The sequence below is a fragment of the Bufo gargarizans genome, chromosome 3 (genome assembly GCF_014858855.1).
Source record: "Bufo gargarizans isolate SCDJY-AF-19 chromosome 3, ASM1485885v1, whole genome shotgun sequence".
Taxonomy (NCBI): Eukaryota; Metazoa; Chordata; class Amphibia; order Anura; family Bufonidae; genus Bufo; species Bufo gargarizans.
Genome location: NC_058082.1, coordinates 56,489,510 through 56,505,888, shown reverse-complemented (window position 1 = coordinate 56,505,888; position 16,379 = coordinate 56,489,510). Strand labels below are relative to the sequence as shown.

General features: G+C 45.2%; 1 long non-coding RNA gene across 1 annotated transcript; it reads left to right on the top strand.

The window, feature by feature from the left end:
* The first annotated feature begins 7,247 nt into the window (after positions 1-7,247).
* On the top strand, positions 7,248-16,371 carry LOC122930442. The gene is made up of 4 exons (XR_006388130.1): positions 7,248-7,315; positions 14,382-14,444; positions 14,954-15,040; positions 16,102-16,371. It is a non-coding gene; the product is annotated as an uncharacterized LOC122930442 (long non-coding RNA).
* Positions 16,372-16,379: the final 8 nt, after the last annotated feature.

Here is a 16,379-nt window from a genome sequence, read left to right as displayed (position 1 = left end):
CAAAGATTTGTAAAGATCTGACTGCCATCCTAAGGCCAAGGCTCTGGGATCACCCTCAAACATGGATCAAATGTACATTGCAAGAATAGCACTGGGATCAGCGGTCACAGCCGTTACTAAAATAGGACAGACTGCTGCTTCATAGACTTGACCTTTCGTGCTGAGGGACACGTCAGGTTCAGCACTCGCTTCCTCTGTTCTAATTACATAATTTTATTATTGAATAGACAGATTTATTTAAATAACAACTTTTATATTAGAAAATAACATACAGAATTGTTTTAACAATGTCTGCAGTCAGGCTCAGACTGACTTACTGGGGAGCGCTTGAATCCCCTGGTGGGCCCTCAGCAATACCACCCCCGCATAAGGGTCGCACCACACAGTATACTCGCTGTCCCGCGTACAGACAGGAAGCATGCAGCATGGTCCATATAATAAAAGTATTTATTTACAAATTACCCAGATCATTATATAGACACATAGGCTGGCTGAGATGACATCTAGGTATAGCGGCATGCTTCAGTGCCCCACCTTCTTGATGTTGCCGGTGCCCCTTACCACTTATCGTGCAGCTTCTTACTGCTGCCTGGGGTCTACTGTTGTGTGAACAGCAAGCTACAGAATGGGCCCTCAGGAGAGAAAAACGTACCTCCCGGAGGGACAGTATTGGATTTCAATGGTTCTCCTGCGGTCTCGGAACTGCTAAGGTATCTCTCGGCTATCTCTGCATCCATAGTGCACAGAGACAGTTGCCTGTAATGGTGAACCAGAGAGCCATAACGCTCTCCACTTCACCATTCAACTCAGCTGCCAGCGCTCCACAGCAAACAGCACTATCAGTATCCTGCTGCTGGGGAGCGTAGGGTGAGCTGTGATCATCAGAGGAACTAGGTGAGTATTTACAGTTTTTTTATTTTATTCCTTCCTTTTCCATAGCAGAAAGTTTCAAGTTACAATATGTTCACCTAACAGTCTTGTATTTTTGTGTTTTCCTACTGGATCTCAAGCAGTGGATCAAAATAACTGACAAAAGTGAGATCTGTATCCAATGTGGTCAGTTATTTTCACGCATTGACTTTTTTAAAAAAATTCATAACTCAGAAACGGAGCCTCAGATCAGCAAAAGAAAAACAGCGCTTTAATCAGGTGAACACCACCTATGTGGTCGTTGGTGACAGACTCCCTTCTGATTGCACAGTTCTCTAAAATACAGCACTAAACAGTTTCTGTTGTGTCTCTCACTAGTACAATTAAAGGGAGTCTGTCACCACTTTTGAACATATTAGACTGATCAAATAGCGTTATATGTGCCACCGAGAACTTAAAAACGGTACCTTTGTTGTATCTAATGGAGTTTTCTTTCAGCCAAAAATGAACTTTTAAGATTCTGTAAATGCGCCCTCTCAAGTGCCCAGGGCGGCGTCTCAATCGTCCGAGCCCCAGGCAGCACCTCCTCAACGGCTCGTAACCCCGCCCTCCGTGTGCCTCTGCCCGCCCGTTTACTCTCCTCTCCTTTTCCACTGCGGCTGCGCGGTCAAATTCGTAGCGGGCACAGTGGAAAAGGAGAGAGGAGGAGAGTAAACGGGCGGGCAGAGGCACATGGAGGGCGGGGTTACGAGCCGCTGAGGAGGTGCTGCCTGGAGCTCGGACGATTGAGACGCCGCCCTGGGCACTTGAGAGGGCGCATTTACAGAATCTTAAAAGTTCATTTTTGGCTGAAAGAAAACTCCATTAGATACAACAAAGGTACCGTTTTTAAGTTCTCTGTGGCACATATAACGCTATTTGATCAGTCTAATATGCTCAAATGTGGTGACAGACTCCCTTTAAAGGAGTTGTTCCTGACATCACCTTGAGCTTTGCTACTTCCATATCTTTGCATTACACTGTGTGGTGCTGATCATTTCATTTTTGGTAACTTTCCATGCATGGGTGTAACTACAGCATTTACTCTAGGTCCCAGAGGTTGGGGCCAAGAAAATGGCAAGAAAATTGTATTTTTTGTGGGGAATAACAATATGGCGGCTTCTTGCTATAATGTGGATTTTCTGATATATTGTGCTATTACACATACCATTAATTATTGCTGCTTATGCTGCTGTTTTAATTTTCTTACACTAGAAGGTGGGGACCCCATCTCACTTTGCTATGGGGCCCTATGAGTTATAGTTACGCCCCTGTTTCCTTGTGATTTTACATGCACTATATGAAAAAAAAAAAGACCAATGACAAAATACTCAACTGTTCCATCAGGATCCATTTTTCACATGAGCAAAGAGATGGGCAGTAGTCACCAGCAGGAACGGGTTCAGGTTATCTCATATGGTGCACCGTCTGCTACATCAGCAAAAGCAGTGTCTTCCTTTATCTGTAATTTCATTCCCAGACTCAGCTAAAAAGCAGAATTACATTGTAAATGTATTTTCTTTTGCTATCTAGTTTCTGTCATCATTTTCGTGAAGGTGAATAGAAAAAAGTGCTGCTTTTCATCTTACATTTTGACTTTTCCACAGCTTTTAAAATGTGGGTAGAAATCTGAAAAATGTCTTCTTAAAAATCTTATTTACATCCCTATAAATTAAAGGGGAACTAAACCCCGAAAAAAACATAAATCACACAAATACATTTAATCCATAATGCACACAAAGCTACAGTATGTCTGCAGAGTGTTCCACAAACTGCTGCCATAATTACTTTAGGAGAAATATTGTAGGCAAAGACCTTTTTCTTTCTCCCTCTCTTCTCCATCTTCGGCTACAGAACAGCTAGGTGAGCATGACGTCACTCAAACACACTGAATAGGAAGTTCAGGAAAGGGGTGGGGTTAAAGGGGTTTTCTGAGATTTTAAAAATGATAACCTATCCTCTGGATAGCTCATCAGTATCTGATCGGTGGGGATCCGACACCCAGGACCCCTGCCAATTACCCTATTACCGGCCCATAAGACACACCTAGGTTTTAGAGGAGGATAATAAGAAAAAAATATTTTCCATTACACCTCAGGTCAGACCAGCAATCAGACCCCCAATGTTAATCAGACCTCAGTTCACAGCCCTAATCAGACCCCCAATGTTAACTGCCTCCGGACCGCCTAACGAAGGATCGCGGTCCGGAGGCGGCAGTCTGAGGCAGAGTCATGCATATACGCATCATCTCGCGAGATGACGCTCACAGCCGGCCCGCGCATGCGCATCGCGGGCCGGCAAAAGTTAGAGGGGGGTTACATCATCAGCCTGCCAGCCAATGATCATCGCTGGCAGGCTGAAGATTTTTAAAAAAACGAATCACAGGCCATTTAACACTTTATATTTATAAATATAAGGTGTTAAATGGCTTCCCTGCTCCTCTGCTGATTCTTTTGGTCGGTTGGTCTCAGCAGAGGAGCAGGCATCACAGTGAGTACACCAAACACCACACTTAGCCCCCAGATCACCCCCTGCACCCCAATTAACCCCTTGATCGCCCTGTCAATCACCTAGTGAAAGGGAAAAAAGTGATCAGTGTAAACTGTCACTTTTTTTTTTCACTGGTATTGACTGTTAGGTTTTAGGGATAGTTTAGGCCCCTTGGTTAGGTAGTTTAGCGATCAGTTAGCGCCCAGCCCACCGCACCGCAGTCACTGATTCGCTGATTAGCATTTGTACTTTTATAGTATCTGTAAGTGATCAAAACTGATCACAGTCAGATCTATAATAGTACTAGTGTCACCTTAGTTCGCCCTCCACCCAAAACGCAGTGTTTGCCCGATCAGGCCTGATCGGTCGCCCACACGTACGTTCACCCGCGCCCGCCCCGCCGCAGTGACAAAAAATTATATATTTTTTGATCACTACACAATTACTTTACAAGCGCTGCGGCGATAAAAAAAAATCAGTTTTGATATTTTTTATCAATCGCAGCGGCCTCCGGTACTTCGCTAGCCTCCCATTTGTAACACAGGCTTGCTTTTTTTCTTGGGTAGTCTCAGGGAATACCCCCTAAATTTAGTTGCCCACATGTCTAACAGGGGGTATTCCTCTGAAGAGGCCTACAGGCTTCTGACCCAGTCGGATGAGGAATGGGAACCCTCATCTGACGAATCCAACTTGCGACAAAAAATAAAAAGTTCTATGAACTCACTATGCCCATCAGCGAATACCTTAGGGTGTCTACTTTCTGAAATGGGGTTATTTGTGGGGTTTTTCTACTGTCTGGGCATTGTAGAACCTCAGAAAACATGACAGGTGCTCAGAAAGTCAGAGCTGCTTCAAAAAGCGGAAATTCACATTTTTGTACCATAGTTTGTAAACGCTATAACTTTTACCCAAACCATTTTTTTTACCCAAACATTTTTATTAATCAAACACATGTAGAACAATAAATTTAGCGAAAAATGTATATATAGATGTTGTTTTTTGAAAAAAAAATTACAACTGAAAGTGAAAAATGTCATTTTTTTGCAAACATTTCGTTAAATTTCAATTAATAACAGAAAAATTAATCGAAATTTGGTCATTAAGGGTGTTTAAGCTAGGGGGGCTGAGGTGGTTAATCAGACCTCAGATCAGACTGCCAATGCCTCAGATCAGCCCCCCATGTCAGCCATAAGCCCCCCATGTCAGCCATCATGCCCCCATTTCAGCCATTAGCCCCCCATGTCAGCCATCATGCCCCCCATCAGCCTCCCATGTCACCCATCAGCCCCATCCATCAGCCCCCCATTGTCAGCCATCAGCGCAAATAAAATAAAATAAAAATACTTACCTCTCCTGCTCCTGGACGCCGCTGCTCCTCACCACCAGCGCTCTCTCTCTTCTTCCTGGTTCTCAGCTGTCAGCTGTGAAGGCTGCGCACTGTGAGGTCACATGGTGCACAGCTCTGCACAGCAGACAGCCGAGCGGAGGACCAGGAAGTGGTGAGTACAGATCCTTCACGCTTCCGGGTCCTCCAGTATTAATGGAGCGCTTCCAAAATGGAAGTGCTTCATTAGTATTTGTCCCATAAGACGCAGGGGCATTTTCTCCCCACTTTGGGGGAAATAAACAGCGTCTTATGGGGCGAAAAATATGGTAGCTGTTCAAGAAGGCAGTGGCGCTCACTGCTTTCCCTAGGCCAGGACACGTTCATCGGTCACATGGTCTAGGCACAGCTCAGACCCATAGAAGTGAATGGGGCTGATCTGTGATACCAAGCACAGCCACTATACAAGTACTGCTCTGGTGAGCACGGAGAACGCCGTGGCGCTTACAGGAGCACTGGTGCCTTCGCAAACGAATGGTCCTAGGTGTTGGACCCCGACTGATCAGATACTGATGACCTAACCAGAGGAAAGGTCTAACCAGAGGAAATCAGAAAACCCTTTTTTAACCACACTAAAAATACAGGCAGATCGGTCTGCCTGCACTGCTATAGGAGTCCCTGTCCTTGGTCCCACATCCACTCTCTCCCACTCCCCTGAGATCTGTCATCTGCCTCCCAGCCTTTTCAACTTGCTTATTCCAATTTAATTTCACCCTACTTACCCATTGACACAGAGCTCAGCAGTGCAGAGAGGTGATGAAGGACCTGTAAGGACCTATGAGATGTCTTGATGTGGACAGAGCTCCTTTGCTATGTGTGTGTATAAGATTAGTGGTTTCCTTCTATACGTTGTCTAATACTAGGAGTTGTAGTTGTCCTCTCATACCATTCTCCCTATAATGTCCACTGATGCCACATAATTACAGTCTGAACATCTGAACATGCTAGAAGTTGCAGTTCTCTCCTCTTATTCCCCTCTCCATATAATGTCCACTGATGCCTCATAATAGTTCGAACATGCTAGGAGTGGGGTTTATCTTAATAGATTTAATATTCTGTATCTATTACAGTTCCACATGGTATAACTGAATCTATATTGTACTAAGGCTAGTTTCATTTCTGCAGCACGGCAATCCGTTGCCTGATCCGGCAGAGAATGGCAGGCATCAGCCGGACAGAAATCGCAGTGTGCAGCAGTTTCTGTCTGGCCGATTCTCTGCAGACCCCATTATACTTAATGGAACTTGAGGGCATTCTGGATCCTGAGAATTCCAGGACATCCTGTAAGAATCCATGCCGCAGATGTGAGACTAGTTATATTTACGGCATACATATTAGGACATCGTCAGACATCATCCACAACTCCATCCTCCGTCAGTCGAAACTCCATCCTCTGTCAGGCAAAACTCCCTCCTACCTCAGACATCATCCACAACTCCCTCCTCCGTCAGGCAAAACTCCATCCTCCGTCAGGCAAAACTCCATCAGTCCTCCTCCCTCAGACTAAACTCCCTCCTCCCTCAGGCTATACTCCTTCCTCCCTCATCCCAAACTCCCTCCTCCCTCAGACATCAGCCCAAACTTCTACCTCCCTCAGCCCAAACTCCCTCCTCCCTCAGGCGTCAACCCAAACTCCTTACTCCGTCAGCCCATACTCCCTCCTCCCTCAGGCGTCAGCCCAAACTCCCTCCTCCATCATGCGTCAGCCCAAACTCCCTCCTCCATCATGCGTCAGCCCAAACTCCCTCCTCCATCATGCGTCAGCCCAAACTCCCTCCTCCATCATGCGTCAGCCCAAACTCCCTCCTCCATCATGCGTCAGCCCAAACTCCCTCCTCCATCATGCGTCAGCCCAAACTCCCTCCTCCATCATGCGTCAGCCCAAACTCCCTCCTCCATCATGCGTCAGCCCAAACTCCCTCCTCCATCATGCGTCAGCCCAAACTCCCTCCTCCATCATGCGTCAGCCCAAACTCCCTCCTCCATCATGCGTCAGCCCAAACTCCCTCTCACCATACTCCCTCCTCCCTCAGACGTCAGCCCTAACTCACATCTCCCTCATGCCACACTCCCTCCTCCTTCAGACGTCAGGGCTAACTCCCTCAGACTTCAGCACAAACTCCCTCCTCCTTAACTCCCTCAGACTTCAGCACAAACTCCCTCCTCCTTAACTCCCTCCTCCCTCAGACTTCAGCCCAAACTCCCTCACCCAAAACTCCCTCAGCCAAAACAGCCTCATCCATCAGGTGTCGGCTCACAGGCTCTGGCCCCACCCCTATCACTACAGTTTGTGCTCTCGTCGATGCCACGCCCCCCATTTTAACATTCAGGCACACTGTCCAATCAGCATAAGTAGTGTTCAAAGATCCTGCTGCTGATTGGCTAGTGGCAGGCAGTAGGCGTGCACCCAGTGTGGCAGTCAATGTAACATGAGCTGCCGGCCATCAGTGTTATTCAGGCAGCCCAGCAGATAACCCGTCTGTCCCCAGCAAGCAGAAGAGCCGCGGTTCACACAGCCAGCAGCCTCCCACAGTAAGAAACTTGCATTTACCCCCTCACCACCCTGCTTGAGGTCAACCCCTTACTAAACATTGTTAATGTGGCGCCCACCCCACCCCCCCCCTCTCCCCCTCAAGATGGCTGAGCGGCATCCTCTACTTATGTATCCCCTGCACACATGCCACGATCCCCCGAAAACCCATTGTTCAGATGCCGCGATGCCCAGCCCCCCCCTCCCATAAATGCTGCCTTCCCCGGCTTATTCCCCCCCCCCCCCTCCCTCCCTTACATACGCTTAAGTCCCGGTCTCTCTCTCCCCCTCCCCCCATTAGATGTTGCGGTCAGTGGCTTCCCCCTCATCACATATGCGGTCAGCGGCTCCCCCCTCCCCCCTCATAGAGGCTGCGGTCACCGGCTTCCCCCTCATGACATATGCGGTCAGCGGCTAATAGATGTTGCGGTCCCCGGCTTCCCCCTCCCCCCATTAGATGTTGCGGTCCCCCGGCTTCCCCCTCCCCCCATTAGATGTTGCGGTCACCGGCTTCCCCCTCATGACATATGCGGTCAGCGGCTAATAGATGTTGCGGTCCCCGGCTTCCCCCTCCCCCCATTAGATGTTGCGGACCCCCGGCTTCCCCCTCCCCCCTAATAGATAGTGCGGACCCCCGGCTTCCACCTCCCCCCTAATAGATAGTGCGGACCCCCGGCTTCCACCTCCCCCCTAATAGATAGTGCGGACCCCCGGCTTCCACCTCCCCCCTAATAGATAGTGCGGACCCCCGGCTTCCACCTCCCCCCTAATAGATAGTGCGGACCCCCGGCTTCCACCTCCCCCCTAATAGATAGTGCGGACCCCCGGCTTCCACCTCCCCCCTAATAGATAGTGCGGACCCCCGGCTTCCACCTCCCCCCTAATAGATAGTGCGGACCCCCGGCTTCCACCTCCCCCCTAATAGATGTTGCGGACCCCCGGCTTCCACCTCCCCCCTAATAGATGTTGCGGACCCCCGGCTTCCACCTCCCCCCTAATAGATGTTGCGGACCCCCGGCTTCCACCTCCCCCCTAATAGATAGTGCGGACCCCCGGCTTCCAGCTCCCCCCTAATAGATAGTGCGGTCCCCCGGCTTCCAGCTCCCCCCTAATAGATAGTGCGGACCCCCGGCTTCCAGCTCCCCCATAATAGATAGTGCGGTCCCCCGGCTTCCAGCTCCCCCCTAATAGATAGTGCGGACCCCCGGCTTCCAGCTCCCCCCTAATAGATAGTGCGGTCCCCCGGCTTCCAGCTCCCCCCTAATAGATAGTGCGGACCCCCGGCTTCCAGCTCCCCCCTAATAGATAGTGCGGTCCCCCGGCTTCCAGCTCCCCCCTAATAGATAGTGCGGTCCCCCGGCTTCCAGCTCCCCCCTAATAGATAGTGCGGACCCCCGGCTTCCAGCTCCCCCCTAATAGATAGTGCGGTCCCCCGGCTTCCAGCTCCCCCCTAATAGATAGTGCGGTCCCCCGGCTTCCAGCTCCCCCCTAATAGATAGTGCGGACCCCCGGCTTCCAGCTCCCCCCTAATAGATAGTGCGGACCCCCGGCTTCCAGCTCCCCCCTAATAGATAGTGCGGTCCCCCGGCTTCCAGCTCCCCCCTAATAGATAGTGCGGACCCCCGGCTTCCAGCTCCCCCCTAATAGATAGTGCGGTCCCCCGGCTTCCAGCTCCCCCCTAATAGATAGTGCGGTCCCCCGGCTTCCAGCTCCCCCCTAATAGATAGTGCGGACCCCCGGCTTCCAGCTCCCCCCTAATAGATAGTGCGGTCCCCCGGCTTCCAGCTCCCCCCTAATAGATAGTGCGGACCCCCGGCTTCCAGCTCCCCCCTAATAGATAGTGCGGACCCCCGGCTTCCAGCTCCCCCCTAATAGATAGTGCGGACCCCCGGCTTCCAGCTCCCCCCTAATAGATAGTGCGGACCCCCGGCTTCCAGCTCCCCCCTAATAGATAGTGCGGACCCCCGGCTTCCAGCTCCCCCCTAATAGATAGTGCGGACCTCCGGCTTTCCCCTCACCTCTCAGATGCTGCGGTCCCCTGCTTCTCTCTCCCACCAGTCTGCTGTGCTGCCCTGCATATTCAGCGTCCCGTGGTTACCATGGCAACTGGACGCCTGAGCAGGCATCCAGCTTGCGATGGTATAGTGAAGCCTGAGCAGGCTAAGTTCAAGTAAAAACGCTCAGCAGTTCACTATATAGTGTATTGCAGAGGAGGCATCAGACCCACTGGATCTTAAAGAACCAAGTGGGTCTGGGTCAGAAGCAAAAAAGTAAAAAAAAAACCAAAACACCTATCTGTTATTGTGTAAAACTTAAATAAATAAAAAAAAAGGTATACATATTAGGTATCGCAGCGTCCGTCTCGACCGGCTCCATAAAAATATCACATGACCTAACCCCTCAGATCAAGACCGTAATAAATTTAAAATAAAAACTGTGCCAAATAAACCATTTTCTGTCACCTTACTTCACAAAAAGTGTAATAGCGAGCGATCAAAAAGTCACACGCACCCCAAAATATTGCCAATAAAACCGTCATCTCACCCCTCAAAAATCATACCCTACCCAAGGTAATCGCCCCAAAATTGAAAAAAATATGGCTCTCAGACTATGCAAACACTAAAACATGATTTTTTTTTTTTCTTCAAAAATGAAATCATTGGGTAAACTTGTATAAATAAAAAAAAAGTATACATATTAGGTATCGCAGCGTCCGTCTCGACCGGCTCCATAAAAATATCACATGACCTAACCCCTCAGATCAAGACCGTAATAAATTTAAAATAAAAACTGTGCCAAATAAACCATTTTCTGTCACCTTACTTCACAAAAAGTGTAATAGCGAGCGATCAAAAAGTCACACGCACCCCAAAATAGTGCCAATAAAACCGTCATCTCACCCCTCAAAAATCATACCCTGGCCAAGGTAATCGCCCCAAAACTGAAAAAACTATGGCTCTCAGACTAATCAAACACTAAAACACGATTTTTTTTTGCTTCAAAAATGAAATCATTGGGTAAACTTGTATAAATAAAAAAAAAAGGTATACATATTAGGTATCGCAGCGTCCGTCTCGACCGGCTCCATAAAAATATCACATGACCTAACCCCTCAGATCAAGACCGTAATAAATTTAAAATAAAAACTGTGCCAAATAAACCATTTTCTGTCACCTTACTTCACAAAAAGTGTAATAGCGAGCGATCAAAAAGTCACACGCACCCCAAAATAGTGCCAATAAAACCGTCATCTCACCCCTCAAAAATCATACCCTGGCCAAGGTAATCGCCCCAAAATTGAAAAAAATATGGCTCTCAGACTATGCAAACACTAAAACACGATTTTTTTTGCTTCAAAAATGAAATCATTGGGTAAACTTCTATAAATAAAAAAAAAAGGTATACATATTAGGTATCGCAGCGTCCGTCTCGACCGGCTCCATAAAAATATCACATGACCTAACCCCTCAGATAAAGACCGTAATAAATTTAAAATAAAAACTGTGCCAAATAAACCATTTTCTGTCACCTTACTTCACAAAAAGTGTAATAGCGAGCGATCAAAAAGTCACACGCACCCCAAAATAGTGCCAATAAAACCGTCATCTCACCCCTCAAAAATCATACCCTACCCAAGGTAATCGCCCCAAAATTGAAAAAAATATGGCTCTCAGACTATGCAAACACTAAAACATGATTTTTTTTTTTTTCTTCAAAAATGAAATCATTAGGTAAACTTGTATAAATAAAAAAAAAAGTATACATATTAGGTATCGCAGCGTCCGTCTCGACCGGCTCCATACACACACATATATATATATATATATATATATATATATATATATATATATATATAATCACATGACCTAACCTGTCAGATGAATGTTGTAAATAACAAAAAATATAAATTGTGCCAACAGCTATTTATTGTTATCTTGCCTCACAAAAAGTGTAATATAGAGCAACCAAAAATCATATGTACCAAAAATACTGTCACCCTATCCCGTAGTTTCTAAAATGGGGCCGCTATTTTGGAGTTTCTACTCTAGGGGTGCATCAGTTTGGCTTCAAATGGGTAAAAAAAAAAAAAACAGTCCAGCAAAATCTGCATTCCAAAAACCGTATGGCATTCCTTTCCTTCTGCACCCTGCCGTGTGCCCGTACAGCTGTTTACGACCGCATATGGTGTGTTTCTGTAAACGACAGAATCAAGGCCATAAATATTTAGTTTTGTTTGGCTGTTAACCCTTTTTTTGTTACTGGGGAAAATGGATTAAAATGGAAAATTAGTCAAAACATTGAAATACTTAAATTTCATCTGCCAACAACTCATGTGGAACTCCTAAAGGGTTAAACAAATTAGAATACCTTGAGGGGTGTTGTTTCTTAGATGTGGTCACTTTCATGGAGTTTCTACTCTAGTGGTGCATCAGGTGGGCTTCAAATCGATCATGGTGTCCCAAAAAAACAGTCCAACAAAATCTGCCTTCCAAAAACCGTATGGCATTCCTTTCCTTATGCGCCCTGCCGTGTGCCCGTACAGCAGTTTATGACCACATATAGTGTGTTTCTGTAAACTACAGAAACAGGGCCCTAAATATTGAGTTTGTTTTGCTTGTTAACCCTTGCTTTGTAACTGGAAAAAGTTTTTAAAATAAATTTGTTCTAAAAGTGACATTTAGAAATTGTACCTCTTTTTTCCATAAATTTGGTATTTTCTTTAGGCTACTTTCACACTAGCGTTCGCTGGTCGGCTCGTGAGCTCCGTTTGAAGGGGCTCACGAGCGGACCCGAATGCAGCCATCCAGCCCTGATGCAGTCTGAATGGAGCGGATCCGCTCAGACTGCATCAGTCTGGCGGCGTTCAGCATCCGCTCCGCTCGCCTCCGCACGGACAGGCGGACAGCTGAACGCTGCTTGCAGCGTTCGGGTGTCCGCCTGGCCGTGCGGAGGCGTGCGGATCCGTCCAGACTTACAATGTAAGTCAATGGGGACGGATCCGTTTGAAGATGCCACAATGTGGCTCAATCTTCAAGCGGATCCGTCCCCCATTGACTTTACATTGAAAGTCTGGACGGATCCGTACGAGGCTATTTTCACACTTAGCTGTTATATGCTAAAAATAATGCAGACGGATCCGTTCTGAACGGAGCCTCAGTCTGCATTATTATGAGTGGATCCGTTCAGAACGGATCTTATGTAAGACCCACAAAGTGACTTCAAACCTGTATTTGGTCTTAAAAAGTGGGTTTCATAAACTTTCTGAAACAGTAGAAGATTTGCTTCAAAACTTCTAAGCCTTCTAACGTCCCCAAAAAATATAATGTAATTTACCAAAAGTTAAAAACATGAAGTAGACATGAGGAATGTAAATAAATATTTGTCGTCTTCTATTCATTATCTCCCACATTATTTTTCAATTTGGATTAATGAGTATGATTTATTTATTTACCGTACTCCGTGCTATTAATTTGACCAATAATGTTTGATATCCTTGAGATCCAGGTCCAGGATATTATGTGAATTCACTGTGGCATACAAACACCACTGCTTGCCTTTTGGCCAATTTTTGTGAGACACAGACGCTCACGCTTTCAAACCACTGAGGAATGTGTGGTTCACCATGAAAGGTGTATGGTACGGGACAGTGAGCGCACTTCATTTTTTAAAAACCCATGAAGAATACTGAGGATTATATTTTGTTTCTGGTTGCAATATCTATATATGAACGGTGCCAGCATACGTTCCTAGCATTAGTATTTTGAGAGTCTGAGCTATCTAAGGCTACTTTCACACTAGCGTTCGGGTTTCCGTTCGTGAGCTCACGAGCGGACCCGAACGCAGCCGTCCAGCCCTGATGCAGTCTGAATGGATGCGGATCCGCTCAGACTGCATCAGTCTGGTGGCGTTCAGCCTCCGCTCCGCACGGACAGGCGGACAGCTGAACGCTGCTTGCAGCGTTCGGGTGTCCGCCTGGCCGTGCGGAGGCGTGCGGATCCGTGCGGATCCGTCCAGACTTCCAATGTAAGTCAATGGGGACGGATCCGTTTGAAGATGCCACAATGTGGCTCAATCTTCAAGCGGATCCGTCCCCCATTGACTTTACATTGAAAGTCTGGACGGATCCGTACTAGGCTATTTTCACACTTAGCTTTTTTTTGCTAAAATAATGCAGACGGATCCGTTCTGAACGGAGCCTCCGTCTGCATTATTATGATCGGATCCGTTCAGAACGGATCCGATCGAACGCTAGCCGAACGCTAGTGTGAAAGTAGCCTTATCCGCTCTCCGCTTACCTTACAGTATTCTGATCACGTGGGACGTTAAGTCACGACCTGTCTTTCACGTGGGACGCCGCGTGTGTTAATGATAGTGTAGAGTTCTTGAGAATTCCTTCACGCTGAAAGGACAGGTAAAGTAGTACCCTACTTTTTTCTATAGCAGGCACGTGCACCCGCAGTTATTGATTTGCATAGGGAGTGTTTTACCAAGCAGTCTGCTACTAACGCAGGTTATATGTAATATACAGTACCATCACCGTTACATTGTAATATTTATTTTAAGGTTAATATTTATTTTTTATCTGTATTATTTTCGACAATGTTTTTTTAATAATTTCAACTTTTGTATATACTGTCATTATGGCCGTATATTCATTGTTCCTTATTTCTTAGACAGTGTAAAGAAATGATGTTAATTATTTACTGAGATCATTCCCCCCTCCCCCTGATATTTTGAAAACACCGTTTAAATTAACAATAAACTTAGTTCGAGTTTGGTAGTAATGCATTTCAATAATAGATTACTTACTGTTATTGGTGCTGTACTCTAGCAGTTATCCCCCCGCCACCACCCAAGTATCTTGAATGGCAAGTAGCTTTTTAATTTAGCAGGCTAGCTGGTTCCCCAGCCTCCTCTGTCAGCCGCTCAATACCTCTACTTTAGTTCAATAATCATAGTAGTTATTCTCATTTACTTGTGATATGGAGCCAGTGTTTCACATGAGTGCTCCTCTTGACATCTCACAATAAACTAAAATATTGCTGTGATTATTATTTTTATTTTCAGATATGGCAGAAAAAATAAAGGCCGTTGAAGAATATGACCAATTAAGAAAGGATATGCAAGATGGTAATTATTCTCAAATATGATATATATTTTTAGATTTGCAAATTTTCGAAACACAGGTTGTAGATATGCTGCAAAATCTTCATTCGCATATAAGGTGTTATAAATTCCTTTACACTTGATTTGACTTATCTTATCGTTTAATTTAATAAAAAATAATAATTCTGTAGTGTCTGCAACGTTTATTTGACCTTCCAAAGTGTTACTGTCAACTTCTATTATTTATTAGGCAAAGATGGACATTGTATTCACATTAGGCTTATCACTATGTTGTTAATTCTTTAATTTTTATATAGTATATATTTTCTTATTTAAGCTTCTTCAATGCTCTTTTTTTTAAAACACAGGGTTGTGTTCTAATCTGGAATTTGTTAGCTTTGTGTGTTAAAGGTTTGCATGTTTAACATATGCCAACATGCTGTATCAAATAAATTCCATGTCATTCAAAGAATAACACAAAAATGTATTTAAGATGCTTAGTTTAGATTCATTGATTGTCATTGTCTCTTTAGGCATTTTAACGGAGAAAGGGTTTCACGCTAAAGTAAAAAGTTTGTTGACTGAGTTGCCAAGTACATCAGCAATGTCAAAATGCAAAGGTATTTCAATCATATAAAGTACTATACGTTTTTGTATAAATACTAAATATTGCAATTGAAACATTTGTCTATGTACTAGTAATTAATATCTCAATGAAAAGTGGCCCATCCATTGGCAATGGCCTCAAATGACTATATATTCAATCGACAAAGGTCTTTTACAGAATATTCTAATGTTGAACTATACATAATATACAATGTTACGGACACAGTCACAGTTCATATCTGAAAACAGTCAATCACTTTAGTTGATCAATCAGAATGAGCATCTTACCCAATGAAATAAATACCTTTATTACTGAAGTGTCATCACTTACTGGCTGTCTGTGCTTCCCTATAGTATAGGGAGGAACAATCTGTACTATTTGTGAGCTTTGCATGGGTTAGCTCTTCCTTGGGACACTACGTGAGGCCTGCTCCATAAACAATTCTGGGAAAGGTGTATGGGACAAAGTACAAGCTCTTCTCCTCTTCATAGACATTGAATTATATTGTTTAAAGGGCTTCTGTTACCCCACTAAATCCTTTTTTTTTTTTTTTTGTTGAATAATATGTAAATCCGGTCTCTACCAGCAAGTAGGGTGTCTACTTGCTGGTAGCCGCCGGAAAAAAAACGCCCCCTCGTCGTGTTGATTGACAGGGCCAGCCGCAATCTCCTCCACCGGCCCTGTCAGCATTTTTTCAAAAGCGCGCACCTCTGTTCATTTGGCGCAGGCGCTCTGAGATGAGGAGACTCGCCTCCTCAGAACTCCCTCAGTGCGCCTGCGCCGATGACATCACCGAAAGAGAAGACGTCATCGGCGCAGGCGCACTGAGTGGGCGACGAGGGTGCGTTTTTTTTCGGCGGCTACCATCAAGTAGACGCCCTACTTGCTGGTAGAGACCTGATTTACATACTTTGTTTTTCTAAGAAACGGCTGAAGGAAAGTAAGTAACGCCATTATATTTTCATATATCGCACTATAAGGAATTTAACTAGCCCAAAAAAAAAATATGACTTTAGTGGGGTGACAGAAGCCCTTTAACAGCTACAAAATAATTTTTTTATGTATTCATTTTAGACGCTGCCGAAATTTTTTCTGAAATGAAAAGGGGTCAGCAACACACTAAAGTTTGTAAAAAAAAACAATTTCCACTTACGAAAGCCAAAGAAACATTTTTGAAGGTTAGTTCAATAATCCTGAGACAAATTTTACTTATAACTTTAGTTAAACATTATAAAATCTCCTGATAGTACAAAATTTTGTACTATCATATAGAACCTGTAACATGTAAATATTTTTGGACATATGATGTTTTATAAAATCTAAGGATAGGGAAAAGTTGACCAGTTGCCTAG